This window comes from Pinus tabuliformis, chromosome 2_2, assembly GCF_031772625.1.
Source record: "Pinus tabuliformis cultivar Carrire ecotype Pingquan chromosome 2_2, CPIR1, whole genome shotgun sequence".
NCBI classification, from domain to species: Eukaryota; Viridiplantae; Streptophyta; class Pinopsida; order Pinales; family Pinaceae; genus Pinus; species Pinus tabuliformis.
Window position 1 is genome coordinate 942841128 of NC_142300.1, and position 20111 is coordinate 942861238.

The 20111-nt window shown below is 39.9% G+C and overlaps 1 pseudogene; it reads right to left on the reverse strand.

Annotated features, from left to right (window-relative positions):
• The window catches only part of LOC149196280 (putative alpha,alpha-trehalose-phosphate synthase [UDP-forming] 9), a 158728-nt pseudogene that overhangs the window by 125647 nt on the left and 12970 nt on the right, over positions 1 to 20111 (reverse strand).

Consider the following 20111-nt stretch of genomic DNA (forward strand, 5'->3'; position numbering starts at 1 on the left):
TTTGCAAGACCCAGAAGCTACAGAGCTCTGTCAGAGTGGTCGGAGGTAGTTAATCCTCAATTACTTGGATCTTGGCTAGATCCACATGCACCCCCTGTTCATCAATAATGTATCCCAAATATTGAACCTGGGTCATGTCAAAAGTGCATTTCTCCAAATTGGCACATACCTTGTGTTGGCAAAGTGTTTGGAGTACCTATCAGATGTGGTGGAGGTGCTCTTCCCAACTCTGGCTTAAGATCAGGATGTCATCCTACTATACCACCACAATGAGTTGGTGAATGGCCACAAGATATCATCCATCAGCCTCATGAAGGTTGCAGGAGCACCGATGCAGAAACATACATCACCATTGGATTAGCGGCGTGAAATCCTTTCAAACAATTATAAACTTGAACATTTATGAGCAAGTGACCTCCTGAGCTCAAAGAATATTTAGATTCTCTCAAGATTCCTTGTAAGGATATTCTCCCAAGATTCCTCCGTAATATTTCTCAATTTTTGTGCCCACATAGGCATGGTTCGAGCTTGTCGCTCCTAGTTACACCTAGAAAATGACCTTATTGTTGCTCAGTTCTGCGAGACCTCCATTCAGATTTGAAAATGTTGATCATTTTTTATATTAGTTCATGGGTGGAGGTACCAATGTTGAGCCATTGCCTCATTGGTGGCGTTATCCGAGTTAAGTGTTACAATTGGGGAGGTCCCAGGGTCCAACCCACATAACCCTCCGTTATAGCTTTGTCATGTTATGTTTTTCACATGTTGTTATGGTGTATTAGCCAGTGGTTAAGTCTTATCACTTGACGATTATGATTTATGGTTGGCGGTGTATTACTTGGGGCCTCCCATTAGCGAGCCGACCCACATGGGCGGGGTAGGTTCGACCCGTGCCGGCTCCCTATTAGGTAGTCGATACACGGTTGTGTGGAGTGTGTGGTACCTGTGGCGACAACCCATAAATGTTATTTATTTTGATTATATTGTTGTTGGGGGGTGGCGCGGGTGGTAGCCCGCCACCCTAAATTTTGATTGCAGCTTTTAAGAGTCACTGGTAAAATTAAATAGGTGAAAAATTCACCCTATCCGACCATCAGATTCTGTGCATTGTCCCTTTACCAACTTGTTGCCTCATGAGTGATTGTCACTTGGCCTAGTTTGACCAGAAATTTGACTAGCCATATCTTGAGCATACGAACTCAGATTTGAGTGGCATTTGTATTGTTGGAATTAAGGCCATGAACACTATGATATGGTCCTAGTTCCACTTCAATATGATGACTTTAATTTTTGAGCATTTTCAAGGCCACTTCTATTTTTGGAGCCCCCTGGACCATGGAGCTAGAGTTTAAGCAAAAACATATTATTAAACAATAGACAGGTTCATGATGACTCTCATTATTTTTGTATGGAAGAATGTGATATATCAATCCCATATAAAAATTAAAAACTAGAAAATGGACCACTACATTCTATATAAACGATCTTTTTTGGGTACCAAAAGCAGCCCTTGTGCTCATTCCCTCAAAGATTATGTGTATTGTTGATTAGTGAGCATATAGTGCATGTATGAAAATTCAAAATTATGTTTTCACTATGGAGCTAAGTGCACATAAATGTTCTTCTCTTGACTCAGACAATGTTTACTCAAACCAGAAATAATTGAAGCATTTTAGTGCATATTTGAGGTGATTTATCACATATATGAAATGATTTGTGTAAAGGAAAGTTTTCCTTTTATAGTTATATTGCATAGTGATTGTTCCAACAACTTATGTTTATCCAATGAAGCTAGATTTGGTACCAAACAGTAAGCATTGCAACACAATTAACACAATGGACTACCAAAAGGGACCATACAATACTAAGTGGAATATATATGTGTTTCATCAATAGTGCTAGATGGAATTGAAAATTGCACATATTTGTTGGAATTGTAATAGTGGAAATGCAATAATTTCTAAATATTGATACCATATATGAATTGTTATGTACTCCAATAAGAGTTTTCATATATTCAACTAGCTCAATGGCTATTCCATTGTGAAAATGTTACAAAGAATGGGCATCACTATGGTGATTTTTCTATTAGTTTCCCCCTTACAAACAATACTACAAAGCCTGAAAACAACGATGGATGTGGGGAGGTGAATTCCTTGTTTGATTTGATACAAACTACCCACATGTCTTATATTTTGCAGTATGAATCTCCTCTTCATTACAATACAAAAGATGAAGACTACAATAAAATAAAGCATTCTATAAAGTGCATCATGTAAACTTTTATTAAAGCTGAAGGACTGAACTACTTGCAATACCTTGTCAAGGAAAATGCAATAGATGGTATTTAGGATAAAAAAAGGCATTATGATGCTTAATTCATTTTCCAAAGTTGGGAATGTTTTTGGGGTTTGAAGCATCTCTCATGATATGAAAGCTACATGTTATCTTCTCAATATGCCACTTTACAAAAAACTTATTGTTTTTCTTTCCAAAAGTGGGTCGGTCAAAGATGATGAATTAATTGTCAAGGACATGAAAGCATCTGGTTTTCAAGCTTGATGTGAGCATCTACAACTCATGTTAAGTATGTATAGGGACATGGGGAATTCAAAGAATGTGATTAAACTATATCAAGGCATGCAAGAAATTGGATTTGATCTTAATAATAATATTTATAGAATTTTACTTGCTATGTATATTAGCCATCTCAGGACTGAATAAATTGTTACCATTTTGAGAGAAATTAAATGGTTTGGTTATGAATCCACATTAAATTCATACAAAGAATTACTTTCTACATGTGGTAGGCTACAACTATGGGAAGGGACTGAAAATCTCTTCAAAGAGATGGAAATGAGCTCTTAAAAATTAGATAAATTAGCATGCAATATTAATTGAAGGGATACAAGCATGTCGATGAATATAAAAAGTATTATTTTGGACCTAACTATAGGACATGGACATGTGCTATTGAATGATCCTCTTTTGTTTTTAAGAATGGTATAAACCTAAGGGGGCTATCAATAGTTTTATCTTCGTAGGAGTTAGAGGTATGGCATAGATCGTTAACTATTCTATCATATGCCCTCAATAGAAGAATGATTTCAATAAAAGAAGAGAATTTAAGCATACATCTAGTGGAAATCTAGGTTGTGTCCTTAGGGGTGATTCAATTCAACTTGGGAAACACGAATCCTCATAGGGTTGGAATGGGTTCCTTTACATCCTTCCTCAATTATGGAAACGTTGGTCAGTCCCGAGCCTAATCATCTTCATATTCATCCTCCTAGTGATGGTAATCTTCTACCTAGAGATTTGGGCATGTTATTCAAACTCTAGTTGGCAACAAATCTTTTCCATTGTCAGACTTGAGGTTTTGGGGAGGAATAAGCATCCATCATCTAACAGAATGGAGAAGAATGGTTTTGATGGAAACATTATGGAAACATGGGTACCATTCCTATATCTAACATCAAATTATGTTTGTCTCCAATTTTATTCCTTCTTAAACCTGACTTCATAGCTGTTCAAAATCCTTCACTGCTATGAGTGAGAGTATGATATCTACCATAAGGCTAAAATCCCTTTTAAATTGGCCCTTTAGAGTAAAATTATTAGAATACTCTGCATCCAGAAAGAGAATACAACATACAAATATTTCTAATGAGGATATGATGTCTATCATAAGGTTGATATATCACACACTCTAAAAAAAACCATTTTAAATTGGCTCATTGGACAACAATTAATAGGATACTGGGTAGCGGGAAAGTGAACGAGAAATAAAATTATTTACTTTTTAATTTGAATCATGGTAGGTTGTATTTTATTATCCACCATTAAAAAATTATATATTTCATAGGTATAGTGTAATGTTTATAGTATTATATATTTTATAGATATAATGTAATATAAAGTTTATGGCATTTTATATATTATAGGTATAGTGTAATATTTATAGTATTTTGATGGGTAATTGACGTGGTCAAATGTCGGATATTCAATGAAAATTGAATGTTCATTCGATATATGACAAAATTTCAAATGTATTCGGATATACGACTAAAGTATTATGAGATATATGGTTGTATGAGATTTTGTATTTTTAATACACAAGTCAAATCTGACAATACAATGGAAATATTGGATTACGGTGTCCAATTTTCTGCATATATGTAGTACTTCAAAATACTCATCAATGTCAAAGTTTATGGGGTCAAATATATATCCATGGCTTGAAATTTAATCACCCATATACATAAGTAGTCATCTTTAAGTTTAATCATCTTGTGATTCTTATGCATCACTAGCTACAACTCCACTTACAACTCTATGGGCTGAACTTTTCCTAATAATGTAGGTGCATGTAGATGCCTTTTCCAAAGCCTCATTCTAGAATTCTGGTTAAGGGCTCATATCCACAGGTTTTTGGTATTGAGTTATTATTTAATTTAAGAATTTACAGAAATTTTAATGGGACCTTAGTTCACCAGTGGCATAGATGAGGTATTAATGAAAAGGTGAAATATTTTACATCATCTAACATATACTAATTTTTATTCACACATATGACTTGATATTGTAACATTTTCAAGATCTAATGTTCAAGAAATACCAAAATTCCCATAGGATTCAAAACAATTTCATAAGAGTCTAGTATTGTTATATTCATAATGTATGATCAAACAAGATAAACAACTTAATATGCAAGTTAGAAACTAGTATCCTAAGTTCTTTGGATATGACCCTGAAAATAAAAAATGTAGTTATGCATAAAAAGTGAAGTCTTAAACTAAAGGAAATGTGTTCCCTACTAATTAACCAACACTTCTCCTTGTAGGTATTCTTCATAATGTATTTGACCTAGTTGTATGCCCACTCCCATTTTGTATAATTTGTTGACCCTTGAATTCAATTCTCTATGAATGTGATCAAAGGATATAACCTTGAAGAATCTAATCCACTCCATAAGTCTAATAATCCACTAATCCAATAACAATGTGTTTAAGGAATTTTAACGTTTCAACCAATCTATAACAATGTTTGAATCCCCTATCACTTGTAAGTTTAGGTTAATAAAGTGACACAATTAAAATGACTAACATAATTGAGTGATTCGTATTATTGTAGTACTTGTTAGATAGTCATATTTTTGTTCCTAGATTAAATTAATCATTCACGTTGGTCATTTTTTGTTATACTACTTATTAGCTAGTCTTATATTTTAATCCATGACTAAATCAGTCACTTATGTTGTAATTTTTAGTAGGGTCACTTAAAATTCCTCATTTTTTTGTAGTATTTCACCTGGAAAATATATGGTGACTAACGTTTTTAGTTGCCTAGTCACTAATTTATCATTTATACTAGTGAAAACAAGAGGGAAAATCTAATTTCTCTCTTTCTATTGGAAAGTAATAGACATACCATAAAACAACAAAGAGGGAGAGAGTGTAACTAGACCCAATTGAACCAGTTGGAGCCATTACACAAATGAATATGAGTCTGATTTGGGACTCTAACTGGGCGGTCTCCCTTACATGTTGATGAGGTCATTTTTTAACTTCAATAGAGTTTTATTAACAGATATTTGAGGCATCATGGTACCATCATAATCCAAATTACTGGCTCGTCTATTACTCTTTTTGTAAGCCCAAACAATATGTTTAGTTGAAAGGTTATGGAACCTATAATCAAGAGGCACCATTTAGATCCCAATCCAAATCCTATTCTATAACATCAATTTCTATAGTGCTCTCTACAGGTTCTTTGAAAGTATCATATGAAACTCTCAGCCCGGAAGGCTACATCATGAGTGTCGACATACCTAAAATGGTTTCCATGTCTCATTTTCTTCTCAGCATTTGGCATTGTAATGGAAATATTCATAACATCAACTAAAGCTTCAATATTCCATGGATTTACACAAATAACACCACTTATATAGGGTGGAATCTAATAAACTTGCAGACTACCAACATAGTTTCTTTATGGTTATCAGATGTGATGCCAAATCTGGCACATAGTTTTGTAATACCTTGCCTGCAAACAATGTATTCATATGGGATTAAATTTAGACAATCTTGGACTACAAATATAATGAAACATTATGCAATTGTGTAATATGAAACTTTTTCAAACAACAAAACATGTATTTTCACCAATTCCATAGGTTGATATCTTTTAGTTCTAAATGACTCGTTTATCCTTTCTGTCGTGATAAATGTCTCCTCTTGGACCTCCAAAACATCTCTACCTTGACTACATGCAGGGTTTGGAAGTTGCACCATGACCAATTCACCAACCAACTCCATTTCCATAAGTTTCACGCATATTCCCTTGAAAATATCCATGTCATCAACCCAAATAAATATTATCTTTCCCTCATACTTTTCATTCAACTCACTAATTACTAGCCGACTGTCATGCGGAAAGAGTCAATTTTGCAGACAAAACCGACCTCCCTAGAAAACGAGGCTTTTCTAGTGACAAACAAAACAATGAAGCACTATCTTTCCCTAAATATGCATTTAAAATAAAAGAAACCAGGTGTTTAAGGCTTACCTCTAGTCCAACGTTGTTTGTAGCAGCCAAGCCTCTTCGATCCAGATGAGCTCCTTCTCCTTGAAGCCTGCATTCACTAACAAGCAAACGATTACATAGCACCTGAATAACTCATATAATAAAACATATTCATCATAAAGACAAAGGAGTTTATGAAACAAATTATATATAACAACTTGTTGAGAAAAATGAACTTAATTGTATTAATTGGAAACAAAAGAAACCATTACAACCAGTGCCTTGGTGTTGTGCAGGTCCCTCCCAGGGTCCAGCAAGAGTTCTCCTCTACTTTGATCAGCTCACCCACTTCCAAATGAAGCTAAGAAAGGATTGGAATCTCTCCTCTCAAGCTCTATAAGGGAGTCCTAATTTCAGCAGCATCTACCCTTAGGAATGTTCAGCTTTCAACCTCCCCTCCCTCTGGCCCAATGCCTGTATTTATAATGCTTTGGAGGAAGTTAATCAGGTCCACCATCAATGGGATAAGCCCCTCTTTCAAAGGGATGACTCCCCTCTTCATGGGATAAGTTCCTCTTTCATTGGGATGCATGAACCATCTGGAGGCGCTCAATCCACGTCAAACCATCTTCTAGAATGCTCTAGAATCGACCACAAGTAAGTTTTTTGAAGTGAAATTTGCGGCTTTTGACTTTTACAGGGGTACGCACCCACCCCTTTACAGACAGAGCATACAAGTACGCAGGTATTATGTACTTGAGGTGCGTGCCCGTAGGTAAGAGTAAGAGAAACTGCGTAACGAGAGTTATATTGACTTTTAAAGGCTTTCTCTCTTTTTTGGAGTTTGACATGAGGAGTAGAGGTATAAGACTTGCCAAGGAGGACAGTATGGTTATTGATGGAGCCATACTGACTGCAAATAGTCATGGTGACAAATTTTAGTGTAACAGATTGCCCCCTAAAGTGTGAGGCCTCTAGTAGATTAGGGTTTTATATCATCTAGGAAGGGTGAAGCACTTTATCATTTCGAGGATTATCTTGTGGAGAGCCCAGTCGGAACCTACAAATATTCAACACAAAATACATATATGAGATCATATCATCGCTGAGGTAGGCATTCCCATACTCAGATCAAAAACTTAACTAACAAACTAACTACTGCTCTGATATAGGAATGATTTTGCAGTACATCATAATCATAGACACAGTATGGACGCAGCCATCTGTTTATAATTAGTCAACTATATAATGAATACAAAACTCCTCGCAACCTGGATGGCGGAAACTAGATCCAGGGTCTTCATTTCTACTTCTTGAAATAGTACGATTCTATCCATGCGAATAAATGAGTTGATGTCGAACATGGTAGAAACCACTTGATTACTAGTCAATGATGTAAACTGTTAACAAGTGTGAGAGAAACCACCAGTGATGTCAATGGTTCTCAAAGTACCCAGTACAATCCATGAGATGTGAGTAGATGTGTTGATGTCGAACATGTCATGGAATCCTTCGATCGAAAGTCAATGATGTAAACTGTCGTCAAAGGCGAGAAACCTACCATTGAGGCATGCAGATTTCAAGGTACTGACGATTCCTAGATCATCTTTCTAGATAATGTGCTGATGTCGATAGAAAGCGATCCATTGCAGGCAAGCCCACAACACGAAATCATAGATCAAGTTGAAAAATTGTAGCTGTAAAGACTGACTCAGGGATGGTCAAGATGGATGACAGGTATTTTGCAGATGAATGGTTTATTTGCAGTGACCTCTTGAACACATAACGACACAACAGATGGCTTGGTGACAATTGACCCAAAGTTAATACCCAGAAACCAGCTAAAGACTTTCAATGTGGTTTGATCAACTATTAGGCAAAGGATTTCCCAACCCAGGTGAATGAAAAGTGTCGTGTTCAAGAGTGGTGATAAGGTTTTTTCGAGACAAAGGATAACAAATAGGCTCATTTTTCTCTCTTTTCCCCCACCATTTCTGGCAAGTACCTCTTTATTTTTTACAAGCTTGAGGAGGATAACATTTGCTTGATTATAAGCTCATCCTTTAGATGAGTCCAACTTAGTTTAGATTCGAACCCTAAGAAGGAGTAGTCCGTTCCTGTTTGTAATCGAACAGGTCCTTTACTGTGAAATTTTAACGAGTCCAGTATAGGAGATACTCGGCGTTTTTCAAATTTAGAGAGTCTGAAAAACTTAGGAAGACTCCAGGGTTGACCTTTTTCGTAAATTTTTGTCTCCCAAGCCCGAAAAAGTATAAAATAATACTTGAGAGAACCGCTTGATCTTTACGACCAAGGAGTACTTTCATGATTAGTGTCTCTGATCTGAAAAGTAGAAAGCGATCAAGGACACGTCGTTTTATTTCCAATATCGAATTTGAAACGACAAAAATCCGGCAATCTTTTCATGCTTTTACGGTCAGAAAAGGGCTATAAGTGGACCGTCTTTTAATTCCATTCTAACGAGTGTAAAAGAAATGGTCGGCAATATTTTCATGTTTTAGGAGTCAGAAAAGGGCTTAAAGATGACTCTAAGGTTTCACTTTTTCGTAAGTTTTAACGAGTTCGAAAAAATGATAAAAATGTACTCATGGTTTTCATTTTTTGTAAGTTTTAATGAGTTCGAAAAAATGATAAAAATGTACTCATATGGCCAACTTTCAATTTAATTTACGAGCAGGAAAAGACGGAAAGAACTCGACATTTTCATTTGTTTTACGAGAATGAAAGATAGAAAAATAATCTCGGGATTTTCATGAGTTTAACGAGTCTTGAAAATAACTGAAATTGACTCGAGATAGGTTTCATTTTTACAAAATCTTGAAACAAAGAAAAACTATGCTTCAAAATAGTTTCATTTTTACACAAGCTTGAAACAGAGATAAAACTGTCCTTGAGGCCCCCTAAGCATAACTGCTAGAGTGCATGCCCCCTAGCTTCATTTTATTCAACTAAGTACAAGCTGGATGGAATGAAGGTTCATGTACGAGATCATTTGAAAGACTCGACCTAAAACTGTAAGGAAATTATGCAAAAACTGAAATAACTAACCTAAATATACAACTTAACATTTATGAGATCTAGTCAAACTCTCGACTCAATTAGAGGAGGATTTGTTTCATTTTTTAACGAGCTTGACACAGGAAAAGAATTATGCTCGGATTCGGTTTCATGTTTATGCAAGCTTGAAACGAAAACTATGCTTGTTATAAGTTCACATGCCCCCAGCATAATGACGCAAAACGAGGTACATGCCCCCCAAGCTTCATTGCATTCAATGAGGTGGATGGAATGAAGCTTTACTTTCAAGATCTTGGAAAGACTTGTGGGAGTTGTTTCATTTTTAGTGAGGTTGACACAAGAAAAGAACTATCCTCAAAACCCTTGTTTCATTTTTAAACGAGCTTAACACAAGATAAGGAACTATGCTCATAACTACTCTCTACAATCTACCTATATAACCTATCCTTGTTTCATCTTTTAACGAGGTTGACACAAGACAAGGAACTATCCTCGAACCTGATTCATTTTTTAACGAGGTTGACTCAGTAACAGGAACTTTCCTCGAAACATCCAATTTCATTTTTTAACGAGGTTGAGAGAGGAACAAACTATCCTCGCTTCTACTCTCTACAATCTACCTAACAAAAACTCTACTCTAAAAACCTTGATTCTTTTTTTAACGATATTGACGCAAGACAAGGAACTATGCTCATGACGCCTTGTTTCTTTTTTTAACAAGCTTGACACAAGAAAAGGAACTATGCTCTAAAATCCTTGTTTCATTTTTTAAAGGAGCTTGACACAAGACAAGGAACTATGTTCAAACCTAATTCATTTTTTAACGAGGTTGACTCAGTAACATGAACTTTCCTCAAACAACTGATTCATTTTTTAACGAGGTTGACACAGGAAAAGAACTATCCTCATACTAGCCTGTTTCATTTTTTAACGAGGTTGATACAGGAGAAAACTATCCTCGCAGACACCTGTTTCATTTTTTAACGAGGTTGACACAGGAAAAGGAATTATCCTCGCGACAGCCTATTTCATTTTTTAACGAGGTTGATACAGGAAAAAAATATCCTCGCACTCACTGATCATGGCTTCCAACTGGAAGAAAGACATGTCAATGGACACACCTTGATCATGGCTTCCAAGAGATCTTCATCAGAAGGAAGAATAATTCTCTGGAAGGAACACATGTCAAGGGACTCAAAAGGGATAAGAACATCGTGTTCAAGTAATCCCATAGAGTTTTCCATGTCAATTACCGGATCCAAATCAAAGGAAGATGAGCAAACAGTGAGAGGCTCACTTACATCGGTAACTGAAAACATGGGACCAGTGGCCACATAATTAACCCGTGGCGCGGTAGATACCACTTGAGAATCAGGAACATTTAGGGGTGTCATATTATTGGTAGTTGAAACAAGACTAGGGAACGAAAGCTGGTCTACAGTCACAATATTTCCATTGTGAGGGAAAGACATCACGCGAAAGAGTGTCGATACGACAACTTTCATTGCATAAACATAGTCTCGCCCAAGGAGTAAATTGAAATCCAAGGGACCTCGAACTACCATAAGATCAATATAGACATTTTTACCTTCCAAGGTAATAGAAAACTTAGGAAGGATCCCTAAAGGTTCACTAATGGTTCTGTTAAAAGCTTTTAGATTCTGCGTAATAGGCACAAGCTGAGGGGAACCCAAAGCTTTCCAAGTAGTTGAGGATAAAATACTAACAGAAGCACATTCATCTACCTGTGTGCGGCATATGTCCCTACCACCAACCTTGACAATGATTTCGAAAGGGATGGAGGAAGGAAGACGAGGTTCTGTCAGTCTATTCCAATCAAAGTAAAAGACCTCAGTACTTGGAGGGGGTTCTGTAGAAACAGGTGAAATGCCCCCCGGTGTAGAAGAATCTGATGTAACAAAAAAAACCTGAGCGGTATGAAGTTCACTCTCTAAAGGGAAAGTGGGATCGACCGAATGTGAAATTGAATCAACCACTTGATCAACTAATGGATCATCAACCTGAGTGACATGAGTTTCACTCGCCAATGGAAGAGTGTGATCGACTGTATTTGAAATTAGATCAATCACTCCGTCAGTTTACGGTAGGTTGGGAGAAAGTTTACAGTAACCAGTTGGAAATTCTTGCTGTGGAATAGTAAGGTTTTCCAACAATGTTGAGGATTCATCCATGTGAGGGCAAACGTGAGTTTGATGACTCCCTTTGCATAACTTACAAGGAAACCTAACTTTACCCTTTTTCCCAGGAACCTGACTATCACTGGTTGATGGATCAATGGAAAGTTGATGAGATTTTTCTCACCATACTTCTAGGACCTTTGGAATACCAGGAAAATTGATAAGGAAGTGGTCACCCTTATGTTAACACCCAGGTTGTTCCCTTTGACTCCCAAGGGAATACGGCCGGGGTAACCACTAACCAATCTTTGGATTGCAAATTCTAGCCAGGCTGTAATCAGAGAGGGCTCTCTCTTTAAGGTTTAGCTCTGTTTGTGTAGAAGTTTCAGGCTAGTTATGATGTTCACGATTTGTTTTTGTATTTGGTTGGAGAATGTTTCAGTCAAGATATGTATGTTCTTACTAGAATGTTTCAGGTCATTGGGCAATGGAGTCAGTGGTCCTTTAGTTGTTTGGTGTGCTATATTGATATAGTAGTGAAGTTGCAGAGCTGGATAACTGGCTGATAAACAATACTTTGAAATTGTGATTAAGTGTGATGTGTCCAGTTCATGAAAGGCAGTTAAGGATCTTCCAATAAACTGGTATGCTAAAGAAGTGAGAGTGTTATTTAGAAGCAGTGAAGAATTTCTAGACAACATTCACATTATAGAATTAATAAAAACATGAGCATTTAAGAATTCATGTCCATAGTTAATCCTGAAGAAAAACATTTACAGCAGTAAAAATTGAGCACAAGGTGTAACCAGACAATTCATGCACTATTCTTTTTCTTTACTGCTAGTCAGTGAAACATGAGTATGATTTAATGAACATAGGAAAACAAACAGAGATTAAGGAGAACTTATTATTTCATCAGACAGCACAAGAATTCTGCAACTGCACGCAGGTCATCAGCAAGACATCAAAATTTCAGGAAATCACTGAGCTGATCCAGCCCTTTGTATTAGACAATTCTGAAAGTGTACAATACATTTGCCTCAGAGTGAAAATTACCAACCCTTTATACATTACTAAGGGGGGTATATATACAAAATTTACATGAAAAATATCAAGGAAATGAGTTAATGGCTCATTGATGTTATGCCAACTCCTGGAGCGTTGTAGCTGAAAAAAGTTAATGCTGTAATAACTCTTCAGTGCTTTAGCTGTCAAAATGGTCAGAGACTGTTGACTTGGTGGCTGTTGGAGTCGGCTGAGGATAAGCTGTCAAAGATATGCGTTTTTTCTTATCCTTTGGGCTAGCTGTCGTTGTACATGTGCTGAGTCACTTTTCAGCTACCTTAAATGCTAACCTTTTCCTACTGTTTGTCTTCTAGTGAGCTGGAGATGGCAGTGACCGAGCAACTGAGGCTACCGTGGCAAAATTTGAAGCATTGTCTGCCACCAATCTTCCTTAGGCATTTGATGTCTTCGAATCTTAATTAAAGTTTCATCGGCCTCTGTATACCTGTAAAAATTAGGAGGAATTTCAAAAAGGTGCTTCACCTCACTCTCAATAAAAAACAGGTCTTCAAGTTTATTATATAAGCTCTGTCATGTTGGAGGCCCTGTTTCCTGAGAGGTACTGCCAGATGCACTGATTTGGTTTTCAATATAAGCAGCCATCCTGTTAGCAAATTGATCTCGGGAGATCAGCTTTCCTGTACCGCTTAGTAGGCTGGGCAGTCCTTTTGCTTGTAGTGTTGCCATCTTGTGTTGGTACTCATGCACCTCAGCCTGTATTTCAAAGCACTTTCTCTCCACAGTCTGCACATAATTCCTGAGAGTGAGTACTTTCTTGGCTGTCAGGACGGCCTCTGTTCTGTTACTATGCCAATGGCTGCCAGTTCCTCCTTTTCCTGCCTATTCAAAAAATCTATCATTCTGTTGGCTTGCTCAGGCTTGTCTCCCAGTGTTGTTTTGGCCCTCTGAATCTCTATCTGTGCTTGGCCAACTAAATCCATCTACTCATGTATAGTTTTTGTTGACCTCCATTGTTTATCGATGGATTGGCCAATTTTGGCCCACATAATTCTTCTTATCTCAGCCATGGCACTTTCTAGATTCAGCTCTTTTTCTAAGGCCTTTATCTTTTCTTTTAGGGCCTTTATTTCTCTGCTTTGTTCTGCTACAGTCACTTTTGATTTGTCATACTTGGCATCTAGTTCTGCCAATTTTTCCTTGGCCTTCGTTATTTCATTTTCCTGAAGCTCCATTTCCTTAATGGCCTTGGTTAATTCTTCCACACTTGCACTGGAATCTGGAGCTGTTGTTGTTGCTGCTGCTTCTGTCGTAGGGGCCACTGCTGCCTCTGTAGTTGTTGCAGTGGTTGAAGTAGTTGGAGGAGCTTGGGATGTAGATTCTCCCTGTTTATCTTGCAATGCTCCTTCAAGCTCCTTCTCCAAATCGAGGACCTTTTGATTTAGCTGCATTATGAGGTCCAGTTGCTCATCAGCCTGTTTTTCCTTTTGTAGCTCTGCTGTTTGAGGGTGCTCTGTGGGCTGCAGCTTTAACCTCTTCTTCAATGCATTGAGGTCAACTTCTTTTTTCTTCATAATGGCCTTTACACCCTTTGGATCCTTAGGATCATGTCCCAGGTCGATAATAATGTCCTCCAGTGACTTTATTCTGTTATCCTTGGCTAGGGAGGACATTCTCTCAAAATCCAACTGAGTGTTGGTATTTTTGAGTGACTCTTTTAGCTCATGGGCCAATGTTGCCCTCTCCACCAAGGTTGCATAGACCATTTCTCCAGTCTGTTTATGGAGTTCAATCTGGTCCATGGGATGGATGTCTTTGGCTAGGACCTCCACCCTTGTCTTCACATAATCTGCTGCTGATTTTGGATGGGGCACTGTAGGCTTGAAATGGCTGAGGATCATTTTCTCCTCTTGAATGTCATATAGAGACATTAGCCTTTCCTTTTGGGCTGGTGTGGCATTGAGAAATTGTTTATAAACCTCCACCCTCAGCAGGTCATTTTGTGCCTTTATTTGCTTGAAGAAGTCCTTAGTGCCTTTGGGCTTCTTGCTCTGCTGGGAGGGGGATGACACCTCCAAACCAAGTTGTAATCCTTGCTCCTGCTGAAAGGAGCTTGTCCCTGTGTGCTGGCTGCCCTCCCTGTTTTTCCTTGAGCTGTCAAGGAATTCTTCAGTGATGTCTTCTACCTCCAGGGAATCAGCTCTTGGCCTCTTGGTCTGTGGTTGCTGGGAGGATCCACTAGCAGGAGTGGACTCTTCTCTGGCTCTTTTCGTACCCCTGTCTTCTTGTGCTGGGGTCTGCAAAATTGGAGCTGTTGGTGGCTCAGTTTGTGGAGGGGGAGTCTGCTCTTGCTGCTGCTCCGGTTGTTGTTCTTGTTGTTGTTCACTTGAAGGGGCAGACTTTTCCTTCACGGTTTCTTCTTCAGCACCCATTATGCCTTTCCCTTTGTCTGTAGCTGGTGCTGCTGTGGAAGGTGCCTGTGTGGCTGGTGTAGTCCTTGAGGCCGAGGTCCCTTCTCCTACTGAATGAGGCCGTTTGAAGGGTACTTGCTGCACATAGTCTAGGTCAAGAGTTTTTTCTAGTTCCTTGACATTCTTTAACATTGTTTCTTCTTCAGTTAGTTTTTCAATTAGAGTATCCTGCTGCCATTCTTGCTGGTTGGCATATCTTTCAATATGTGGGTATTTACAATGCCTATAACCTAGAAGCCTGTACTTGATTCTTCTAGCAGTGATGAAGCCTTCAGGGTCATAAGGGACCCACCGAAAACTATATGACAGCTTGTATTTATCTTTGAGGATTAGGTCGGCATCTTCCCATCCTTCTTTCTTATTCATGATGAAGGGGCCCACCTGGTGTTTGAACTTGAGGTGGGCTTTCTTCTTGGAGCTGTGGAAGTGAGTGAGGTCAGACTGAATCAACTGCCTGTAATACTCCAAGGCAAATATCCTCATAGGCACATATTTTGGGAGCCTGTATGGACAGAGCTCACAGCCATAGACTCTGATGACTGTATGATTCTCATATAGGTACCAATCACCTATTTTGTACTTTTTGGAAAGCTGCAGAGCTTTCTGTATCTCAGTTGATATTCTGGGACGAGGGGACCTCATCAATAGGCAAGAGACAGGGTATACAAATTGGTCAACAAACTCACAATAGGAATAGGGTGAAGTTTGGACTTGGTGATAGATAGATGTCCAGAAGATAACAGATCTTCTCTCCCCTCTATAGTCCAGCTTTTTGATGTAGCATGGAAAAGCCTTAGACTGATAGTACATAAAAAGGTGGTAGATATAGGATGAGTACTTGAAGACACCCTGTCTGTCTACTTTGCACAGCTGATCATGAATCTTGTTAGCTATGAACTTGGCAAAGTTATATTTGCGGGCAGGGGGTTGGCCTGGGCTGTAAGCAGCTAGCAATACCAGCATTGTTTCATCCACATGCTCACTGGTTCTGTATCCCAACACATAAGCAATCATGTCTAGCAACATTCTGCCTACCTCAGTAAAATAGACATCCAAGTAGGGAGGAGGCCCTGCAGGCTGACATTCAGGTTTCACAAATGTCCTGGTGACCTTCTGAATATCCTCACTGGTCATCTTGGCACCAGTGTCCAGCAGATAATTCATGGAAAAGGGGAACAGCAGCTCAGTTTGCTCAAAGTGGAGCATCTTATTGATAGTTTCAGGATTGATGTGAAAGAGGATGCTCCCAGATGGAGACTTAATGGCTCTTTGCTGCACATCATAGTTTTCAGCACATAGGCGAATGATCTCAGGAAAAACATTTACAGAGGGGAGACAGTAGTATGGCAGGTTTGACTCCCATATCCCATATGTATCATGACCATTCAGGTAGTCCTCTCTCAATTGCCCGAAGGTCTGCAGAAAATCCCTGTTACCCACAAAGTCTTCAATGAGGTAGTCCTTGTCAGCAAGAGGCAAGGACTCCAGGTCTTTATTTGGTGGATTTAATGGAGAAACACTGAGGGCTGAGGGTGCAGGAGCAGCCATTATGCAGTTTGAATTTAACTGAGGTGATTACAATGGTTTGCAAGGTTCCTGAAAGATTTGAGTGACAGGCTTAACAGACAATACTTGAAATTCTCCTCAAAGTTGAAAAGGCAGGCTTGGTAGACTTGTTTTTCCTGTTTGCTAGTAAATTCACAGGGATTGTGAATTTATGAGGATGATTGTAGAGGGTATGTGAGATTTACTTTGGTAAAAAGCTGCAGCTGGTCTACACCCGGAAAAAGGGAACAATGCCGGGCACCTCGAGGACAAATTTACAATTTTGGTCCGCGAATTGACTGTTTTAATGTTAAATTATGGTGCTGGGGCAATGCAGGTTACCTTAGCTCACTTTTAGGTGGCAGACAAAGTTTAATTTGGAATTTGACAAGTGCTTTAATGGTGAATTTGCAGAGAAATGGTATGTATGGGCGAAATGGGAGAATTATGGTGAATACCTGGATAAAATCGCTTGAAAAGCCTGCGGGCAGAACTGTGAAGGCTCAATCTAGCTGAGTTGATAAGCTCGGGCGGTCGCAAATTCGAATTTGGAGGTTCGGGAACAATCTGGCGCGGAAGCAGCGACACGAGTTCTATTTATTTCGCTCGAAAATGACACAAAACGGCTATTTCGGGCGTTTATAACGACAATTTTGGCAAAAACGGGTTATTGGCGCTTTTCCGCCGATGACGTCAGCATGATGTCATGGCGGGCCCGGGTACGGAGGGTGACGTGGGCGCTGAGGTGGAGGCCAGCATGGCCGAACACGGTGGCGGGCGGATAAGGTGGCAGGGCTACATGTGATCCGGATTTAAACAGGAACGCAACAAATTACAGAGATAACCATATACACAAAGATGCAGCGGAAATAATACTTCATTTCATTAATGGAAAATACTGAAATATGCTTACAAACAGAAATGGCAATAAACTAGCTAGGGCGATGGTAGCTTATCTCTGAGAAGAGATGTGATGGCTACATGCCTCTGAACTGTGTTACAATGAGGCTCGAAGGCCTATTTATTGTTGAGAAACAATGGACAACCCTTAACATTCCAAAACCTAACCCTAGGAGATGAAACGCCAAACTGTGGGCCCCGTTTGGGTAAATTGGTACATCAACTTCCCGGGGTCGTAACTTTGGCATACGATCTCCGTTTGACGCGTACAATAGCTCGTTAGAAAGATCTATCCGAGCACTACCACTTTGGGAAGGGCAACATCGGTCCATGGACCCATGTTGCCCCCAGATTTCCCAAAAAACGTCGTTTAGGGCCTCAAAACGGCTCCGGAAGTTCAGGAGCCGAAAAACTGCTAAAAATAGTAAGTTGTGCTACAATTAAGGAAACTGAAAATGCTGAGAAAGACAATGGTGGGGGTCCAGGTGGACTTGGCAGGTGGCCACCAATATCCACCTGGATCATTCCTCCCCCCTTAGGAAGCAATGGTCCCCATTGCGTTGAACTCCTCCATGAGATGAGGAAACTTCTGCTGAACTTGTTCCCTGGTGAGCCACTTGCCCTGCTGAAGGAGTTGGCCCGCTTTGACAACTCGATACAGTTGGATATTCTGTTGGCGAGTGTTCTTGATCTGTGTGTCCATGATCCGATCAGTTGCAGCTTGTTCCATGCAATCTGGATTTAATTCTGTGGGTTTGAGTTGTTCTGCAATGTCGGATGTGTCTAGCAATGGTGGAAAGTATGGCCGAAGGCGGTCCACATTAAATACTGGGTGCAGGCCAAGGAATGGGGGAATGCTGAGCTCAAATGCATTGTCTCCCATAGCCTTAGTAATGGTGTAAGGACCATATCGGAGTGGTCTCAATTTCCGATAGGCTCCAGTAAGGCGTTCCTTTTGCAAATGCAACCAGACTTTGTCGCCCACCTGAAACTTGTGTGGCACCCGATGTTGATCATGTCGCTGCTTGTACTTGGCATTTGATTTCTCAAGAATGTCATGGACCTGCTGGCGAATATGTTGGATGCGCTCAATGAAGCTGGTGGCCTTATCTGTTTCGGACTGGACATGAGCTGAATTCATGTGAGTAGCTGCAAGTGGCATGGCCACATCAATGGGGCATAGTGGCTGGAATCCCAAACCCACCTGAAAAGGGCTATGGCCAGTGGAGCTGTGAAGAGCTCGGTTGTAGCTGTGCTGAACGTAGGGGAGGCTCTCGTCCCATGTGCGTGGATGCTTTGAGTTATACATGCGCAGAATGTGCACAATCATCCTATTGACAACCTCCGTCTGGCCATCAGTTTGAGGATGGAAGGCTGTGGACTTCGTGAGTTTGGTGTCCAGCATTGACCAGAGACTGGACCAAAAGTTGCTGAGAAACCGACTGTCCCGATCTGAGATGATAGACTGTGGGATCCCAAAGTGCACCCACACTCGTTCAAAGAAGAGTTTAGCAGTGGCTTCTGCTGTGATATTCTTCTTGCAGGCCATCATAATGGCCATCTTTGAGAACCTGTCGACGACCACAAAAACACAGTCATTTCCATGCTTAGTGGAAGGAAGGCCTGACATGTAATCCATGGAGATGGATTCCCAAGGTCGACTAGGGGTAGGCAACGGGGTATAGAGGCCTTGCTTCTTAATGGTCGGTTTGGCAATGGCACAGGCAGTACATGATCGGATGTACTTCCCAACATCCTGTCGAAGATTCGGCCAATAGAAATAGTTTTGCAGTACTGCCACTGTTTTCTCGACCCCGAAATGCCCAGCAGCCCGACTGTAGTGTGCTTCCCAAATCATCTTGGCACGCTCGCTTGAAGGAACACAGAGGTGACCGAGGTGGCATAATAGGGCATCCTGGAGGTGAAAATCTGCAACCTGCCGACCCTCCAAGAGTGTCTGGTATGTGTGGCCGAATTCTGGGTCGCTTTTGTAGAGAAGTGGCCAATCAGAAGTCTCGTGCCCGCAAGAGTTGAGCACGGTGGTTAGCGCCATGATCGGTGGTCGACTGAGGCAATCTGCAACATTATTGGTGCTGCCCTTTTTATACTTGATATTCAAGTGAAACTGTTGCAGGTATGTAGACCACTTCTGATGGCGATCATTCTGCAATTTCCCTTGGGTCTGTATGAACTGCAGAGGTCGGTGGTCTGTGTGGATGACCGTTTCCTTCCCCAAAATGTAATGCTTCCATTGTCGGCAGGCCTGTACAATGGAATACATCTCTTTATCATAAGTGGGGTACTTCCGGACTGTGTCTGAAAGTGTTTCACTGTGATATGCCACTGGATGTCCATGTTGAGTAAGGACTGCCCCAATAGCATAGTCAGAGGCATCTGTCTCGACCTCAAATGGTTGTTGTAAATCTTGTAACGCGAGCACTGGTGCCGTGCAGAGGCGATCCTTCAACTC